The sequence below is a fragment of the Myxine glutinosa genome, chromosome 1 (assembly GCF_964187855.1).
Source record: "Myxine glutinosa chromosome 1, kmMyxGlut1.1, whole genome shotgun sequence".
NCBI lineage: Eukaryota > Metazoa > Chordata > Myxini > Myxiniformes > Myxinidae > Myxine > Myxine glutinosa.
This window is the reverse complement of record NC_136261.1, coordinates 264,507,271-264,525,644: the sequence shown is the minus strand read 5'-3', so window position 1 is coordinate 264,525,644 and position 18,374 is coordinate 264,507,271. Positions and strand designations below refer to the sequence as shown.

Below are 18,374 nucleotides of genomic sequence, written 5' to 3'. Positions count from 1 at the left end.
GCTCGCGCACTGCCCCGCCACGTGCACACTCAATGTGATATCGTCGACGGGAAATTTCAATGAATCCCAGAATTAATCAGAATCGAACACGGTCAGAGCGCATTCTGATAAGTTTGTGCAGTGGTGTTATAACGTTATTAATGCATTTACAGTGCAGTTTAACGGATTATATAATAAATAATATATGTAGGTATTATGAAGTGAATGTCCAACCAAAAATAGCGAAAACATCAATTCGTTCGCGGAAAGAAAACCCTTAAGATATCGATTTGTGTATAAGATAATTCCTAAATACTATAATCCTTGTCATTTGAGAACCGCAGGTCCCATGGTGTAATGGTTAGCACTCTGGACTTTGAATCCAGCGATCCGAGTTCAAATCTCGGTGGGACCTCTTTTATTTTCGCTTCCGATGTTTTTTTTCTCCTTTTTGTTTTATGTTGTTATCCCGATGTATTCGTTCTGAAGTTGTTTCCATTCACGTTATCAAACGTAAACTTGTTTTTAATCGCTCACCATTTTCTTCGGCCGATTTTGGTTGGAATCTTGGTGTTTGCTTCCACGAGGTGGCGCCATTCCATAATAACGTCCATTTCCAATCGAGAGTATATTTTGCCATCTATCTTTTAAAATACCAATTATAAAATCACAACAGACGATACGACTGTACAAATCAATGAAAATCTGTCAACCACAGTGAGAGTTCATAATGGTCGTAAAGTTCAAATGTTTGTTGTTTCATTTTTCTTATTTATATTTATGACGCAGACAGAATGCGATCAGTAGCTACGATTGTTCGATACCCACGCTGCACATTTCACACGACGCTGTCTTGATGTGAGAACAAGGAATAACCACAAATAACAACAAAGAGCAATCAGAGATTGCAAACCCTCGCCAGGACGTGATACACACACAGGCAGTGTTTAAGTGTTTTAAAGCGATTTTTAAGGCTTTTGTGTTAAAACAAATATGGCGGCCGAACCACGTGACCGATGACGTCATCATTATTATATATTTTTATACATTTTTTCTTTACCAATTTATCCCCAGATGACGCTCAAGAAATTTCATCTTGATCAGATGAAGTTTTGTACTTATCGATTTATGACGTCATGATGGAGGCACCCATGACATCATCAATAACATATTTTCCCCCATGGAGAGTTTTTTTTACAATGAGCCATGTCTCAATTTTTTCAATGCAGCGCTTTCGGAGGTGCAAAGTTTTCGGTTTTTCCAAGATGGCGCCCATACCACGTGACATATGACGTCATAATTAACATTAAAAAATTCTACAAGAGAAGGTGCATCTAAGGTGAAAATTTCCTGTAAGAGTCCTGTTGGAGTTGGAGAGTTGGCCACGCCCATTGGGGAGTGGGCCTGACGAAACTTAGGGGGCGTCGCATCTGAGGCTCAGAAGGACTGAGACGGAGACGTCATGACATTATGGAAAGCCTGTAAGAGGCTGCGTGATATGCCAAACCCAGGGGATATCTTAGTGTTGGTCTGGGAGGAAATACAACACGTGTTTGGTCACTATCGTTTTTGCCTTGCCTTCGGTGAAAAATCACTTAAAAAATTAAAAATCAACTCTAGTATTCAGATCCGGATTTGGATGTGGGGGATGGGGGGTAGGAGAGGTAAAAAAAAACCACATGGACAGTGCTCAGACTTCCTGGAAAGAAGTCGGTTTTTCAGAAACGTGGATCTGGGGTGAATTAACAGGGGTAGAAAAGATCAAGGTTTTGGATGGGGGAAGAAAAGAGATGGTGGTGAACAGCTGTTTTAAAGACCTGTAGGGAGGAGTGGGATTGAAGGGAGTGGGGGAGTTTGTTCCAGAAGCGGGAGAAAAGGGGAATGAAGGAGTGAAGGTGAGCAGCGAGTCTTGATTTTGGCAGTTTAACCATAAGAGGGTTGAGGGCAGATCTTGTGCGACCTGTAGGAGTATTTTGGGGACAGAGCACAGACAAAGCTGGGGGAGCAAGGCCGGAGAGGAGTCGGGAGAAGACAGAAAGACCACCAACCTGCCTGCAGTGAGTGAGTTTAAGGCCCTCCATCTAGAAAGTTAATTTCATCGCGGGAGATTCCAATGATTCTGAAAGCTTTGGTTTCAACAGTGTGAAGCCGAGCTAGGTGTGAGGCAGCAGCACCGGCCCAGAGGGGGGAACAGTATTCCATTGAGCTGCGGAATAAAGCCTTGTATGTGGTGAGGAGCTCAAGTGTGCCAAGGAAGGACTTCACACGACGGAGGATGCCCAGTCGGCGACTGGCTTTGTAGGCCAGCTTGGAAATATGGTTTTCCCAGGAAAGATCATGGCAGATTGACACCCAACAGCTTGAGTGACAGAACTTCTTGGAGAGGATTGTTGAGAAAGTATATGGGAGGGTTATCCAGACGGTCTTTTCAGAGGGACATAGTAAGAGTGTGAGATTTGTCAGGATTGAAAGACATGTTCCACTTGTTTGACCAGTCTGTGATTTTGTCCAGGCCTGCAGAGAGGGAGGAGGCTGCAGACTGCCGATCGGAGGGATGAGGTATGGAGCGGCAGAGAGTGGAGTCATCAGCAAAGAGATAGAGAGGATTTTCCAGACAGTCGGAGAGATCATTGATGAAGACCAGAAAAGGCACAGGGCCCAGAACACTGCCTGGGGGAACTCCAGCCAGAACAGGAAGGGGAGATTAGAGAAATCTATTCAGGGCCACACGTTGACTACGACTAGAGAGGAAGTCCACAAGCCATGCGTGGAGATTTCCATGGATACCATAGGAGGAGAGTTTGGTGAGCAGAGCTGGGTGCCAGACCGTTTCGAAGGCACGTGATATGTCAAGGGAGACAGCTCTAATTTCCTGTTTGACATTGAGGATCTCCATCCATTGTTGAGACAGCAGAAGCAGCATATCCAGAGTAGAATGACCTGGTCTGAATCCAAATTGATGATCAGAGATCAAGCCATTGGGGTAGAGGAAGGATTTGATATCTGAAGCAATGATGGATTCCATGACTTTGCTGATAATTGGAAGCAGGCTGATTGGTCTGTAGTTGCAAGGATCTGTTTTTGCACATTTTCTGTGTAAAGCGGTGATGTTTGCTGTTTTTCAAACTGATGGCAGATGATCTTGAGCAAAAGAGAGTGTGAAGAGAACAGAGTGAGGGTGAGATAGAGCAGCAGAGCAGGATTTTAGGACCCGTGGGCTGATGTAGTCTTGTCCGGTTGCAGAATCAGAGTCGAGGATTGACATATTTTACATGTAGTCTTGCTGGATAGTATATATAGAGACATTGGGAATCTCGTTCATCCCTTCATTGTGCCACTAGTAGAGGACGAGGCATTGGGCTATTGATAAACAGATTTGAAGGCCTTCCCTAGGCACCTTCTCTGTTCAGTGCTGCCGTGTGTAAAGAACTCGCTCCCTCCCAGCCTTTAACACCTTCCCTACCTGACAGGTCATGTTTCCCTCCAGAAGGCCGTACTTTCTAAAACAAGTCATCTGAGGCTGTGGACTCCTGGAATCCGAGGGCAAGGCGATCACTCTCAGTATGACCCATACTACCTACCGTTCAGACTGCGGCCAAGCGGGCATTCCTCTCTGGTGTGGAAGGGGAGATGCTCCATCACCATCACCGACACCAGTCGGATGTCTTCGTTATTTCGACAAAGGCTGCAGAGCATGGATGCCGACTCTGACGTCCATACCCCATGCCAATTGAGTGAGATAGTGGACACATGTGGAAGCATGGATGTATACTCTGACGTCCATAGCCATGCCAATTGAGTGAGATTGTGGACACATGTGGAAGCATGGATGCCGACTCTGACGTCCATAGCCCATGCCAATTGAGTGAGATCGTGGACACATGTGGAAGCATGAATCCCGACTCTAACGTCCATACCCCATGCCAATTGAGTGAGACAGTGGACACATGTGGAAGTATGGATGCCGACTCTGACATCCATACCCCATGCCAATTGAGTGATATAGTGGACACATGTGGAAGCATAGATGCCGACTCTGACGTCCATACCCCATGCCAATTGAGTGATATAGTGGATGCATGGATGTTTGGAATTTCTGTCTCACCCAGCCCAGAATCTCCGGAGTGTCATACTAAGATTTTTAGGGGCTGTGTTCCCCAGACAGTGTCAGATTGTCACTTTTAATTTGGGTATCGGGGATACCAGGGGCCCTATGTTTGCTGGCAACGATGTCCAGCTTCCAGACACCAGCTGCAGTGGGGATCCTGGGTTCTTCTATACCAACAGACACACGCTGTCTGAGCCGACCACACACAAACCATGAAACACAGTTGTGTCGACGAACACCGGAAGTGTGGGTTATGGTGTGTGTCCTTTGCTCGGCAGCCTGCATCCCACCAACCTCTCTGAACACCCCCAGCTCTACCGTGGGTGCCCTTCATCCTGTGGGGGAGAAGATTTCCCTCATCTTCACCAAGTCTATGTATGTCCGGCCTGTATGGAGGCGAGATTTGGTGAGTGCCCATATTTGCAACTCAAGCACTCGGGTCACCTCTGACCGGCCACCCCTATCGATAGATGCATGTAGCAATCGGACAGCAATTTCATCTGCATGTTTAGTAGACCCAGGGGGGCTTTCCCCCGTAATGAAGGCTGCACGAGTTCCGGGCACCGATGACATCTCCCAAGTTAGAACGGAGGATGTCCCACATGTAGGGACAATCAGATGATTCTAGTTCTTGCAGGTGATCCTCACACAAGAGCAACACCACAACTCAATATTGTGGCAATCCCAGAATGATACTGGAGGGAAGAACGATAATAATAATAATAATAATAATTCATTTATTTTGTATAGCGCTTTTCCAGAAGCCCAAAGGCGCTTTGACAGAGTGGAAAACATAATGCATAACAATACATGAAAACAACAATTGCAAAAAGACAAGAATCAAGAAAACAAACAGCAGCGATATACGGCATATATATAAGACAAGAATCAAAAAGACAAGACAAGAATCAATAGGGAAATATTTAAAGCAAAAGGAGGGAGAAGGAGAAGAGATAGTCAGGGGTTAAATGCTGTGGGTTGAATGTTGAATGCAGCGTTGAACAGGTGGGTCTTTAGTGATGTTTTGAATGTGGTGAGTGAGGAGGAGTCTCTGATGGTGTGAGGTAGTGAGTTCCAGAGGGTGGGAGCAGCGATGGAGAAGGCCCTGTCCCCCCAGGATCTGAATTTGGTCCGGATGGAGGGGGTCAGGAGGTTGGTACCAGCAGAGCGGAGGTTGCGGGTGGGAGTGTGTCTGGAGAGGAGGTCAGCCAGGTAGGATGGGGCCAGGTTATGGAGGGCTTTGTATGTCAAGAGGAGGATTTTGTACTGGATTCTCTGGGGGATGGGGAGCCAGTGAAGCTTGTAAAGGACGGGGGTGATGTGGTCACGGGTCCGGGAATGAGTGAGTAGACGGGCAGCGGAGTTCTGAATGTATTGGAGTTTATTGGTGATTTTTTAGGGTGAACCATAGAGGAGGCTATTGCAGTAGTCCAGACGGGAGGTGATGAAGGCGTGGATGAGGGTTTCTGCAGCCGTGGGGGAGAGGGATGAGCGGAGACGGGCAATGTTTTTCAGGTGAAAGAAGGCTGACTTTGTGATCTGTTTAGTGTATTTGTCGAAGGAGAGGGTTTGGTCAAAGATGACGCCAAGATTCCGGATGTGAGGGGAGGTGGATACTGGGATACCGTCGATGTTGAGGGCAAAGTTATGGGTGGATTTTGTGAGCGTTTTTGGGCCAATGATATTGAAGAGAATGTGGGAGTTGGTTCCATAGGTGCCAAAAGAGGAGAGAGTCTTGATTTTTGCAGTTTCACCAGGAGAAGGTTGCCGACCGATCTTGTGTCCTGCAGGAATATTTGAGGGACAGAGCACAGCAGAGCAGAAACTAAATCGATTATCGATTTTGAGGGACAGTGAATCGATTATCCAATTGTATATGTTTTATTGGCACTGATTCTCCTCACTCTTCTGCCTATTTTACATTGTTACCCCACACACGCAAAGTGAAAAGTAGGGTTAAGGAATTGGTTCACTTCTGTCTGTCCGTCCATCCATCCATCCACAAACATCAGTTTACGATTGAGGATCAACTTAAATTAAATTGAATGCTAGATTTTGAACATGAATCGGAAAACGAACCTCCAGTTTAGCAGTAATGTTGCTTTAAATTAGCCCTGATCGCTCATGTGGAGGGGAGAGTTTTTTTTTTTTACTCCGTCTGCCTTTTTGGCAGCGAATCAAAATTGAAAATCATTCTAAACAGGAAACATCCTGTTTTTAAGGATTTCATAAAGGACACAAACAACAGGCACAAAAAACTAAGGTAACATGTGAAACTAGATGGTATTCATAGAATACTTACCCTGCGCAGTCAACTTGTTGTGAGCCAACTCTTCTGTTTTTGAACGTTAATTTTTCTTTGATCCAATATGGTTGCCAGACCACGTGAGCGATGACATCATAAATTTATATTCCCGAATGTAATTGTTGCGTTGATCACGCTCAATAAATTTCAAACTGATCAGACTAAGCGTTGCCCTGTCAAATTTGACATCATAAGTAAGGCACCAATGACGTCATCATCAACAACACTTATTCCCCCATGCCGAGTTCATTACAATGGGCCATGTTTCAATGTTTTCCATGGAGCGGTTTTGGAGATATAGAGGTGCAACGTGTTTCGGTTTTTCCATGATGGCGTCTCTACCATGTGACCTATGACGTCATAATTATCATTACAATATTCTATAAGAGGAGACGTTCCCATGGTGAAAATTTCGTGTCCAACAGACCAAGAGTTACAGAATTTTTTTTTTTACACTGATTGAATCAAGTGTTGTACTTGTCAAATTATGACGTCATAATGAAGGCACCGGTGACATCCTCATCAACATATCTTATTCCCCATGGGGAGTACTTCACAATGAGCCTTGTTTAATTTTTTTCCAATGAGGTGTTTTGGAGACATATAGGTGTAACGTTTTTCGAAGATGGCGTCCGTACCATGTGACCTATGACGTCATAATTATTTTTTTTTAAATCTACAGGTGGAGGCGCTCCTATTGTAAAATTTCTGGTCAATCAGACCAACGATTGCCGAGAAAATGAATTTTAAAAATGCAGACACGCCCGTACGGACGTACCCGAATGCCTAACCCTGCTTTTCACCTCGCGAACGCAAGGTAATAAAGTGGTGTAGTAATAAAGGTGGTGTAATAATAAAGGACTGCGTCATGGCGGTAAACTTTGGAAGTTTTTTCTACAACCTTTAAAATTTTTATTTTATGGAAATTAAATTATATACTTGAACACTGTAGAACACACATCACTTTTGTGGCACTTTCTAAATCATTCCATTGAGCAGGACTTGGAAAAGTATCCATGCCCTGAGGGCAGAGTAATTATGAGAAAGACCATGAGAATCAGTGTGAAACGATTTGTGTATTGCAACTCTTGTCAAGTGATGTGTGGAATACATGGAACTCTGGTAGAATGATTTACATGTTTTATTGAACTCTAGAAGGAATTTGTGTATTGCCTTTGACTATTTTTACAAACTATATTGAATGATGAACATTGTTAAGCAATAACCAATCACATTTGTTTTATTTGACACTTTTTGGCTCATTTTGTACCACCATTGCTAAAGTAATCACAGATTTAATATATTTTTAAACTCTGAAATTAGCCTGCTTTTTCTTGGACTGTATATCTGGTTTAGGTGCATGTGTACAGAAATTGTTAAATGGTGACAAAGTGCTATCATGCAGTTTCTAACTCAGGACACCCCCAAAATAGAAAAACAACCCAAAAACAATCTTGTAAAACAGACATTGCGATATTCGGTAAAAAGAATCAGCAGACTTCCACCTGACTCGTGTGTTTCAAGAAGCATCCACGACTCAGCAGGTCGAATTCTTGTCAAAGTTGAATAAGAGAGGTCCCACCGAGATTTTTGAATAAGAGAGGTCCCACCGAGATTTGAACTCGGATCACTGGATTCAAAGTCCAGAGTGCTAACCATTACACCATGGAACCATTCACTACAGGTGGTGTTTATGAGACAGCCCGTTACGCATCGGGTGACGGGATTTTGTGATTTATTGTGTGTGTGCATTTTCATGTGTGTGTGTATTTGTGTGTGCGTGTGTGCGTGTGTTGGTGCATGCATGGGTGTTTGTGTGTGTGTGTGTGTGTGTGTGTGTGTGTGTGTGTGTGTGTGTGTGTGTGTGTGCGTGCGTGTGTGAGGCATACGTTTTTTGTGTCTATTAATTATGTACGTCTATTAATTAGTTACGTATTACATACTCTTGAAATGTACCTTTTCAATCTTTAGATTGCTGAGACCCCTTCAACCTTTGCAGACCCTTCACCACCCCTAACATCCTTCAGACCCAAAACACCCCCAAAGATTTAGAGGCTCCAAAAGACCCAGAGGACACAAAACACCCTGAAGACCCAAAAGTTTCCAAGGACAAAAAAGACCCAAAAGACTCGGATGACCCAAAAGCTCCCGAGGACCGAAAAGTCCAAGAGGACCCAAAATACCCAAAAGTACCCGAAGACCCAAAAGTCCCGGAGGACCAAAAAGACCCAAAAGTCCCCAAGGACCCAAAAGACCCAGATGACCAAAAAGTCCCCAAAGACCAAAACGATCATGAAAACCCAAAAAACCCAGAAGACCCAAAAGTCCCCAAGAACCCAAAATACCCAAAAATTTCCCGATGACCCAAAAGACACCTATGCCCCAAAAGACCCCCGAGTCCGGGTAGCCAGATATGGCGGTGAAGACCAATGAAAATTTGATTCAATTGACAAACAGGCCCCCTAGTTGCAAAAGTAATCATATATTTAATATTTTTAAACCACGAAATTAGCCTGCTTTTTCTAGTATTGTATATCTGGTTTCGGTCCAAGTACACAAAAATTGCTTAAAGGTGATACAGTGGCATCAGGCAGTTTCTAACTCAGGAACCCTCCCCCCCTCCCCTCCCCTCCATTGAATGAAAAATAACAAAAACAACCTTGTAATGCAGACTTTGCAAGTTTAGGTAAAAAGTCAAACAACAGTCACAAACAGCTGAGGTAAAGTGTTAATTAAGGTGGTGTGAAAAACATTGTGTCAACAGCGGTAAACTTCAGGAATTTATTCAGCAAGTAAGTAATTCAGAGTTTTCAAAAGCAGTTTGTCCATTAACACTAAGAATATAAACTCCCTTTTTTACCAATCAATTATAAAACTGAGTGGAGTAATGTTGATTTTGTGGTTGAAAATGTATAGTTTATGATGTTATACCCAATATATAGTTTGTGGTGTAAATGGTGCACAACTCCTTCACAATACACAATACCAATAGTTAGGTCCAGAACCTCGATTCCGTGACCATTTTCTGGTTAGTAAGGTTTGACGATTGATTTGACTTCTATGGACCTTATATAAAAAAATTAGCACCCATGTCCCTCCCAAAAATCCCGGCATTTTCCCCTAAAGGCCCTAATCCAAGATGGCCGCCGGCGCCATCTTTAAAAATAAAGTTTTGAACAAAAGCACATATAATTATTTAGAAATGCACTTTTTGGGGTAAGTCGACCACGAGGATCCCGAATTTGACATTAGTTTGACGTTACAACATCCTTTTGACCTAGGAATCCAATATGGCCGTCATCTGGTAGAGCAAAAACGCAACTTTTGAAAAGGAGCACATGAATAAACATATTATTTTGCCTGCATCTATAATAGTCACGAAATTGAGGCTCTGACTAGAGAATTTTTTTCCGCTGCATTTAGGAGAGTGTGCGTGCGTGTGTGTGTGTGTGTGGGGTGGGGGGGGGAGGGGTGGGGGGGGGTGTTAATGGGTGTGTTTAATTTCATGTATTTCTATGTTTTAGGTTTCAGCTTCAGCTGTTCGTGATTTGAATTGAGAAGAAAGCTTATGCCAATGACCACCGTTCCGTGTGTGCTCCAGTGTGGCGGGCTTTGCAACAAAGTCACTGATGCCATAACCTCCACCAAGAGTTGGGAAAATCTCAAGAAGAAGACCCTGTTATGGAGCGGTCTTGACAAGTTCGGAGACGTCCACGCAACAGTCGATTGGGATAATAGTCCCAGCGGACAATGTGTCCATAATTCATGTAGGTTGACCTTATGGAATGTCAAGAAACTAGAACAGGCCAAGACAAGGCAGATAAAACGAGAGGTCGAGGAATGCCAAGCTCAGTCTTCGTCTACGTCTGAGGCTTTGCCACCAGCTGCCGCTCCACCTGCCAAGTGGCTGCGATCGAGCGTTCAAGGGCTGATACATGAAAAAACAAAATGTGTCTGGTGCTGTAAACCAGAGTCGCCCAAGCACCCAGAAACAAAGCTGTCCCTGATTTTGTACGATCATGCATGGGCTGCTTTCAAGAGCCACACGGTGGTCTTGGAAGATCAGAGCATGTGAGATAGAATCAACTGTTTGATCGATTGAGGATTGATTGATTTTTTTCTCTCAGCGGTCCGTCGATTGTGCTCCAATTACTTTTATTCTCTGTTTTTCCCAGTCTTTGACCCATACTTCCTTGTTTAAAATTTCAGCTAAAAAAACAAAAAAAAAAAACATTTCCTTCTCTGTTCTTATTCGTTGTTCTTATTCGTTCATTCGTTCTTCGACCACGTGTTTCACCCCCATTTCCCTAGATAGTTGTCACTGTTAAACTTTAAAATGTTTAAACTTTCCCCTGAAGTACTGTATTCTGTCGTATATTATAACACCTTTTTCTTCTTCTTCTTTAAAAGGTTGCTCACCAAATAAATTCATTCCAAAAAAAAACTCCATCTCTTACAGTTCCTCTTTCATACATTCCCTAAACTCTCCTGCACTCCACCCCCACCCCCCCCCCCCCATACTTCCTTCCCCCTCCAGCGTCCTTAAATGTACTTTTGACTCGAAGGTCACAAGAAACTCATTTTGCAATAAATGTTCGTTTCCCATTAATCATACACTTTCCAAAATCCTATTTCACCCCTCCCCTCCAAATCTTCCCCATCACCCCTCCCCTCCAAATCTTCCCCATCACCCATCCCTTTCAAATCATCCCCCTTGCCCCTCCCCTCCAAATCCTACCCATCACCCATCCCTTTCAAATCTCCCCCCTTGCCCCTTCCCTCCTAAACTCCCCCCACACCCTTCCCCTCCTAGACTCCCCCTCACCCTCCCCTCCTAGACTCCCCCCTCACCCCTCCCCTCATAAACTCCCCCTCGCCCCTCCCCTTCAAATCTCCCCACCCTCATTTATTCTCCATTTCCCCCCTCTCACCCCTCATCCTCAAAGCGTCCTACCCGCTTCTTCCCTCTTCCAACTCTCACCTCCATCTCCCCCAACCTTCTTCCTCACTCTGCCCCCGCCCCTCAAACTACACCTCACTGTCCTCACCCAATCACCATCAAACCTTTTGTCCGCCCCATCCTTCCCTTTCTCCGAGCTATTCTGAAATCTCTGACACACCTTCAACAGCTCTCCCTACCTCTTCCTCCTCTTCCACATCTTACCCTACCCCTCCCCCCCCCCAAACCCTGTTCTGTATCCGATGCTCCCCCTTCCTCTTCATTAACGGTATGGACCTCAAACATCCGGGGCCTTCGTTCAAACTGAACTGATCTCTCCATACAGGTTGCTTCTGACAAACCAGACGTGATCTGCTTAACAGAAACTTTCCTCCTTCATGATGTCTCTGATTCCTTAGTATCTCTCCCGGGTTATTCCCTCCTCCGGTATGATAGACCTGATCCTCGTCCTGGAGGTGGTGTTGCTATCTTTATCAAAAACTCTTTCTCACTCGCCCTGCACTGCCCTCTCTCCACCTCACCCCCAGGAATACCTCTGGCTACGGCTTCCCCTTTGCTCCCACCTCTTGTTCATATGTGTGTTGTACCATCCACCAAACAGTGATGACTCCATCTACATCTCGCTGTCTGATAATATGGACCAACTTCTATCTACTCATCCAAACTCTCTCTTCCTCATATGTGGTGATTTCAATTGTCACCATGCCAGTTGGCTGGGTATGGGTACCTCTCTCACCAGCCATGGCTCCTCAGCAAAGGACTTCTGCGACTCACTGGGACTGACAAAATCTGTCAATTTCCCGAACCGGATCTCAGTCAACGGAGCATCTTCTCTTCTGCACTTGGTTATGACTAACTTCCCTGAAAATGTCTGCTGCTCTTCTTCTGCTCGAATCGGCTCATCTGATCATGTGCTTGTTAAAGTGGACATCTCTCTGACCATTCTCAGGGAGCCTCCTCTGCGTCGACGAGTCTGGCATTTCACTCAGGCCAACTGGCACAGTCTTCAAGCAGCCATCAATCATCTGGACTGGTCTCCCATCTCTACCGCCTCTGACATCAACTCTTTCTGTGAATTCTTCCAAAGCAAACTGCTCTCTCTCTCTCTCATGCACAGATTGATCCCATCTCGTCTTCAGGTGTCATACCCTTCCTCCCGTCCATGCTACAGTGGTACACGGAATCTTGTGGTGAGGCTGTTGCCCAGAAACAACTTGCCTTCTTCTCCTGGAAAGCAAATCCAACGGAAGGAAATCTCATTTCCTTTCACAAAGCCCGAAACAAGTGTGTCTCCACCCTCAGGAGAGGCAGGAAACAATATCTCTCTGTTCTCAAGACCGAACTCTCTTATCTGTCTCCCTCTTCCAAATCCTGGTGGCGTCTGGTCAAATCTGTTTCTGGTGTTTATTCCCCCTCCATCCCCTCCCTTACCTCAAACGGCTACACAGCTGACTCCGCACATGAAAAAGCTGAATGCCTCAACTCTGTGTTTGCCTCTAAATCTTGTGTCCCGAACCCATCCCTCTCTGTACCCACCGTACCCAGTCGTACCCAGCTGCCCCTGGACTCTGTGTCCTTTCCTCCTGACAAGGTGGAAAAGTTTCTGTCAACCCTCGACTTTGATTCTGCAACTGGACCTGACGGCATCAGCCCACGGGTCCTAAAATCGTGTTCTTCCGCTCTTTCACTCCCTCTCTCTGTTCTCTTCCCCCTCTCTTTTGCTCAAGGTCATCTGCCATCTGCTTGGAAATCAGCCAATATCACCGCTTTACACAAAAAATGTGCAAAAACAGATCCTAGCAATTACAGACCAATCAGCCTTCTCCCAATTATCAGCAAAGTCATGGAATCCATCATTGCTTCGGATATGAAATCTTTCCTCTTCTCCAATGGCTTGATCTCTGATCATCAATTTGGTTTCAGACCAAGTCACTCCACTCTGGACATGCTGCTTCTTCTGTCTCAACAATGGATTGGAGGTCCTCAATGCCAAACAGGAAATTAGAGCTGTCTCCCTTGACATATCACGTGCCTTCGATACGGTCTGGCACCCCGCTCTGCTCACCAAACTCTCCTCGATTGGGATCCATGGAAATCGCCACGCATGGCTGGCGGACTTCCTCTCTAGTTGTAGTCAAGGTGTGGCCCTGAATGGGTTTCTCTCATCTCCTCCTCCTGTTCAGGCTGGAGTTCCCCAAGGCAGTGTTCTGGGCCCTGTGCATTTTCTGGTCTTCATCAATGATCTCTCCGACTCTCTTGAAAATCCTCTCTATCTCTTTGCTGATGACTCCACTCTCTGCCGCTTCATTCCTCATCCCTCAGATCGGCAGTCTGCAGCCTCCTCACTCTCTGCAGACCTGGACAAAATCACAGACTGGGCAAATAAGTGGAACATGTCTTTCAATCCTGACAAATCTCACACTCTTACGATGTCTCTCCGAAAAGACCGACTGGACAATACTCCCATCCACTTTCTGAATAATCCTCTCCAAGAAGTTCTGTCACTCAAGCTTTGGGTCTCACTATCTGCCATTATCTTTCCTGGGAAAACCACATTTCAAATCTGGCCTCCAAAGCCAGTCGCCGACTGGGCATCCTTCGTCGTGCGAAGTCCTTCCTTGGCACACCTTAGCTCCTCACCACATATAAGGCTTTCATCTGCAGCTCAATGGAATACTGTTCCCCCCTCTGGGCTGGTGCTCCTGCCTCACACCTAGCTCGTCTTCACGCTGTTGAAACCAAAGCGTTCAGAATCATTGGAATCTCCCGCGATGAAGCTTCCTCTGAGGGCCTTTCACTTACTCACCGCAGGCAGGTTTGTGGTCTTTCTGTCTTCTACCGACTCCTCTCCGACCTTGCTCCTCCAGCTCTCTCTGGGCTCTGTCCCCCAAATATTCCTACACGTCACACAAGATCTGCCTGCAACCCTCTTATGGTTAAATTGCCAAAATCAAGACTCTCTGCTCACATTCACTCCTTCATTCCTCTTTTCTCCCACCTCTGGAAGAAACTCCCTCACTCTCTCCAATCCCACTCCTCCCTCCAGGTCTTCAAAACAGCTGTTCACCACCATCTCTTATCTTCCCCCAACCAAAACCTTGATCTTTTCTACCCCCGCTAATTTCACCCCAAATCCACTTTTTTTAAATACCAACTTCTTTCCTGGAAGTCCTTGGTGTCCTTGTGTTTATACTTCTCCCACTCCTCCCCCTTCCCACGCCGCCTCCCCCCAAGCCCTCTCCCTCCCACACATTCCCGATGTCCCTGCTCTCAAATGTTGAGTTTATGTGCTTCCCCTTCTCTCCCCATATTGTCTACCGCTCCCCTTTTTATATACTTTCTTTGTCTGTTTGATTTGTTTGTGTGTTAAATGTTAGCTCTTTCACGAGCCTCGATTCTGTTTCCAAAAAAAAAAAAAAAAAATGGTGCAGCTGATCAGCCCTACGTGATTGAGATTCGATATCACAACAAATGCTGGTTGAAATATGTGCGTTGTTACCAGAAAATGAGTGAAGATGACAAACTCCCACGCATGCACAATGTCAATCTCCGTGAAGATCAGACTATCTTCGTTGACCACATCAGAACAGTTATCTTTGAGGAACATGAGCTAAGGTCACTGCAGAGCCTCCTCAAAGACTACAGTTCTATCATTTCTCGGTATGGCTTCCCAACATCAGCGTCAAGTCTTCCTTTATCAAAGATATCTTAACCCGGGAGTTTGAGGGCAAGAATGGCTTCCACACCCGCCCTCAGAGGAACCAGAGCGACTTGGTCTATGATACGTCCGGGAGTGGTTCATATGTGGAAGCAGCGCTCTCCTCCATCAGTGTCAGCAGTGAGCAACTGGTGCGCAATGTGGCCGAGCGGTTCAGGGATGACGTCCAGTCAATCAAACACATCCCCTGGCCGCCGAGAGTCGAAGAGCTAGAAGAGGAGGAAGAGGTATCGCCTCTCATGGTGCAGCTGCTATCTGCTTTGCGGGGGAAAAATGGGGTAGATCTGTCTCCCAGCACACTCTCTCTCTCGCCTCTCTCATCACACAGTACACCACAAAGCGACCAACAGCTACTGCCATCAATGCCACCGTCACCCTTCACGGGATGACTCGCAGCAAGGAGCTTGTTGATTCTTACTACAAACTGGGCATGGGGATCAGCTACCCGAACGTGCTTCTCCTGCGTGACTTCTGGACCATGCATGACCTCGAGCGGTGCTCGATCTGTCATGACGAGATTGCTGAGGGAGAACCAAGCATCAGTATCATTGACAATGATGACTTTCTCAACGACACTTTGACAGGAGGGGGTACTGCACATCGCTGTAACTGGATGTTTCTGCAAAGTCTAGAAAGCCTTGTACCGAAGCCTAAAGCAAACGTCCAGGACGAGCAAGTATGCTTAAATGACGCGAAGACTATGACGCAGTCATTGACTGAGAAGGCGTCTGAGTTGCAGAGAGTTACGCCGTATAGGACCATCAAACGCGGTGAGCCACCTATTCGCCCTAAGCCCAGTATGTTCTCATCAAGTTCAGAACATCAACGCAAGCGGAGCATTATTCATGCCCTTGCTCGAGCGGACGTGAATGGTGACCACCCTGATGCTGCTAAGCAGACTATCCCTTCCTACAACGGGTTTCATGCTGGCTTAAATACGGAGCATGGCAAGAGCAAGGCATATTTTTACACGTCTTACAATCAGCCGCCAAACAAGTCAGTTGTGAATGCCATCATGGACAGGCTGTCCACCATCATCGCCGCTAAGCGCATGCCCTTCGCTTTCTTCGTGGGAGATCATCCAGTGTACGTCCTCTTCACCCTGCTCAAGGCCGAGAACGTAAACAAATACCATGACATTGTGCCCTTTCTAGGTCCCTTTCATACACAGTGTGTGATGATGAGTGCTATCTACAAGCACTACAAGGGGAGTGAGCTGGGAGATGTACTCGTGGCGGGAGGAGTTATTGCCGAGGGCTCTGTCAATCGTGCACTGAAAGGCAAGCATTACAAGAGGGGGCTGCGTTGCTTGAGGCTCATGCATGAGGCACTCATGAGTCAGCTGATGCAGGAGAGGATCACGCCCCACCTGGCTGATGATACAAGGGAGAATCTTGAGATTCTGAGAGATACAAGTATCTCCCAAGAAGCTCGCGCTGCTGCCCATGCAGCACTGGAGGAGGATGTTGGCCTCGAGAGCCTCGTCACCAATTTATTCACCCATGTGGAGACCAGTGACATGGCAGACTACTGGAGGGGCCTCCCTGCCGATGACGGATGTGCTCATGCAGAATGTGCACGCAGTCCATATCTGTAACTGGGATGAGTACCTCAGCTCTCTACGCACCATGCTGCCGTGGATGGTAGCGTATGACAACAATAGGTACGGGAGGTGGCTATCTGACTTCTGGGCGATGCTAACAGCTCTCCCTGATGATCAGGTCACCTTCCTTCGAACTGACTTCACTCAGTCCATCACCGGCAACCGCTACTCCAACATGGCTTGGGATATGTGGATCGAATGTACCATGAACAAGGGGAGTAAAATGAAGTCTGGGTGGCTCTCCATCCTCCAGAATGAGAAGCAGCTACTGGTGCACTCCAGAAATGTGAACAATGTGGCCCAGATCAGGGCAGCTCATAACACCCTGGCCAACCGAAGAGAAACCAAAAGGAAGCACATGGAATGCGGCCCAAAACGAATGTGAGAAGATGAGCAGTGCGTGCAGGACCTGGTCGCATGTATGCATGAGTTCAACTCCTTTCCATTCGACCCATCGTCACCTACCTTCCGCACCCTACAATCAGCCATGCCTGCCACTGATGAGCTCGTTGCTGAACTCAACTTGGCCGGTGCTGCAGGGGAGGAAAAGTTGACCAGCTTCTTGCAAGAGCGGGTGTTCAGTTCAGCGGTTCTGATGATTCAGACTACAGTGAGGCAGAATGCTCTGATTCAGACTGACCACCTATCAATCTCATTGATTCACCAGTTTACACAAAAGCCGACGTGGTAACTTATTAATGTGTTTCAATTGTGTTGTGGTCAGTTTTCTACAAACCATGGCCAAAAAGTGTAAAATGATTTCTGTTGATATGTCATCAGTGGTTTCATTTGAAAACTGTTCATGTTACAGCCATTAAAAGAATTGTTTTTGAAGTGCGAGTTTAGTTACTTTCATTCATTCGTCAATTACTTTAATGCAAGAGATCCCTATGAATGTAGTTTGCATTACGTTACGTTTTCGCTCTACCGGATGGCGGCCATCTTTGATTCCTGGGTCAAAATGATGTTGTTATGTCAAACCAATGTCAGATTCGGAATCCTCATGGTCGACTTTTGCCATCTTGGCAAAACTTGGATGGCGCCGACGGCCATCTTGGATTTGGGCCTATAGGAAAAAATGCCGGGATTTTTGGCAGGGACATTTTTTTTGGTGCTAATTTTTTTTATATAAGGTCCATAGAAGTCAAATCAATCGTCAAACCTTACTAGCCAGAAAATGGTCACGGAATCGAGGTTCTGGACCTAACTACAAACATGTTACATTTTTTTCAGTTTGCCTGAATAAATAGCATATTTTCGTTTTGCATATAAAAAAAATTCAGTAATCAAACAGTTAAATAAGGTGGTGTATAAGACACCGCACAATGGTGGTAATCTTCCAGAATTTATTTTAAAAGACCTTTAAAATCATTATTTCATTTCAATTGAATTATAGACTTGAACACTGCGCAGGGTAAAATGTTTTTAGAACTCTCGCGTTTTATGAAATGTCATGTTACCTCGACTGGAATTGAATGTCATTAAAGCTGAATGTGGCGTTGTCTATGTATCTACCTGATCATTGGAATTATAATTAAGATGCCTTCACCTTTATTTTCTTCCCAAACACTTTTATGAACTGATTCCTTGAAGTAGAATTAGCTCGGTGAGAAAACCTGCAAGAAAAATGTGGGCAAGATAAAAAAAGAAAAATCCACTTCCCTCCTCCGACCCCTGAGTTTCTTGGCTGACCTCCTCCTT

At 45.6% G+C, this 18,374-nt stretch overlaps 2 non-coding genes across 2 annotated transcripts; one reads left to right on the top strand and one right to left on the bottom strand.

Annotated features, from left to right (window-relative positions):
* Nucleotides 1-322: 322 nt before the first annotated feature.
* On the top strand, nt 323-394 carry TRNAQ-UUG (transfer RNA glutamine (anticodon UUG)). Its single transcript has one exon. It is a non-coding gene; the product is annotated as a tRNA-Gln (tRNA).
* Nucleotides 395-7,993: 7,599 nt separating this feature from the next.
* Nucleotides 7,994-8,065, bottom strand: TRNAQ-UUG (transfer RNA glutamine (anticodon UUG)). The gene has a single exon. It is a non-coding gene; the product is annotated as a tRNA-Gln (tRNA).
* Nucleotides 8,066-18,374: the final 10,309 nt, after the last annotated feature.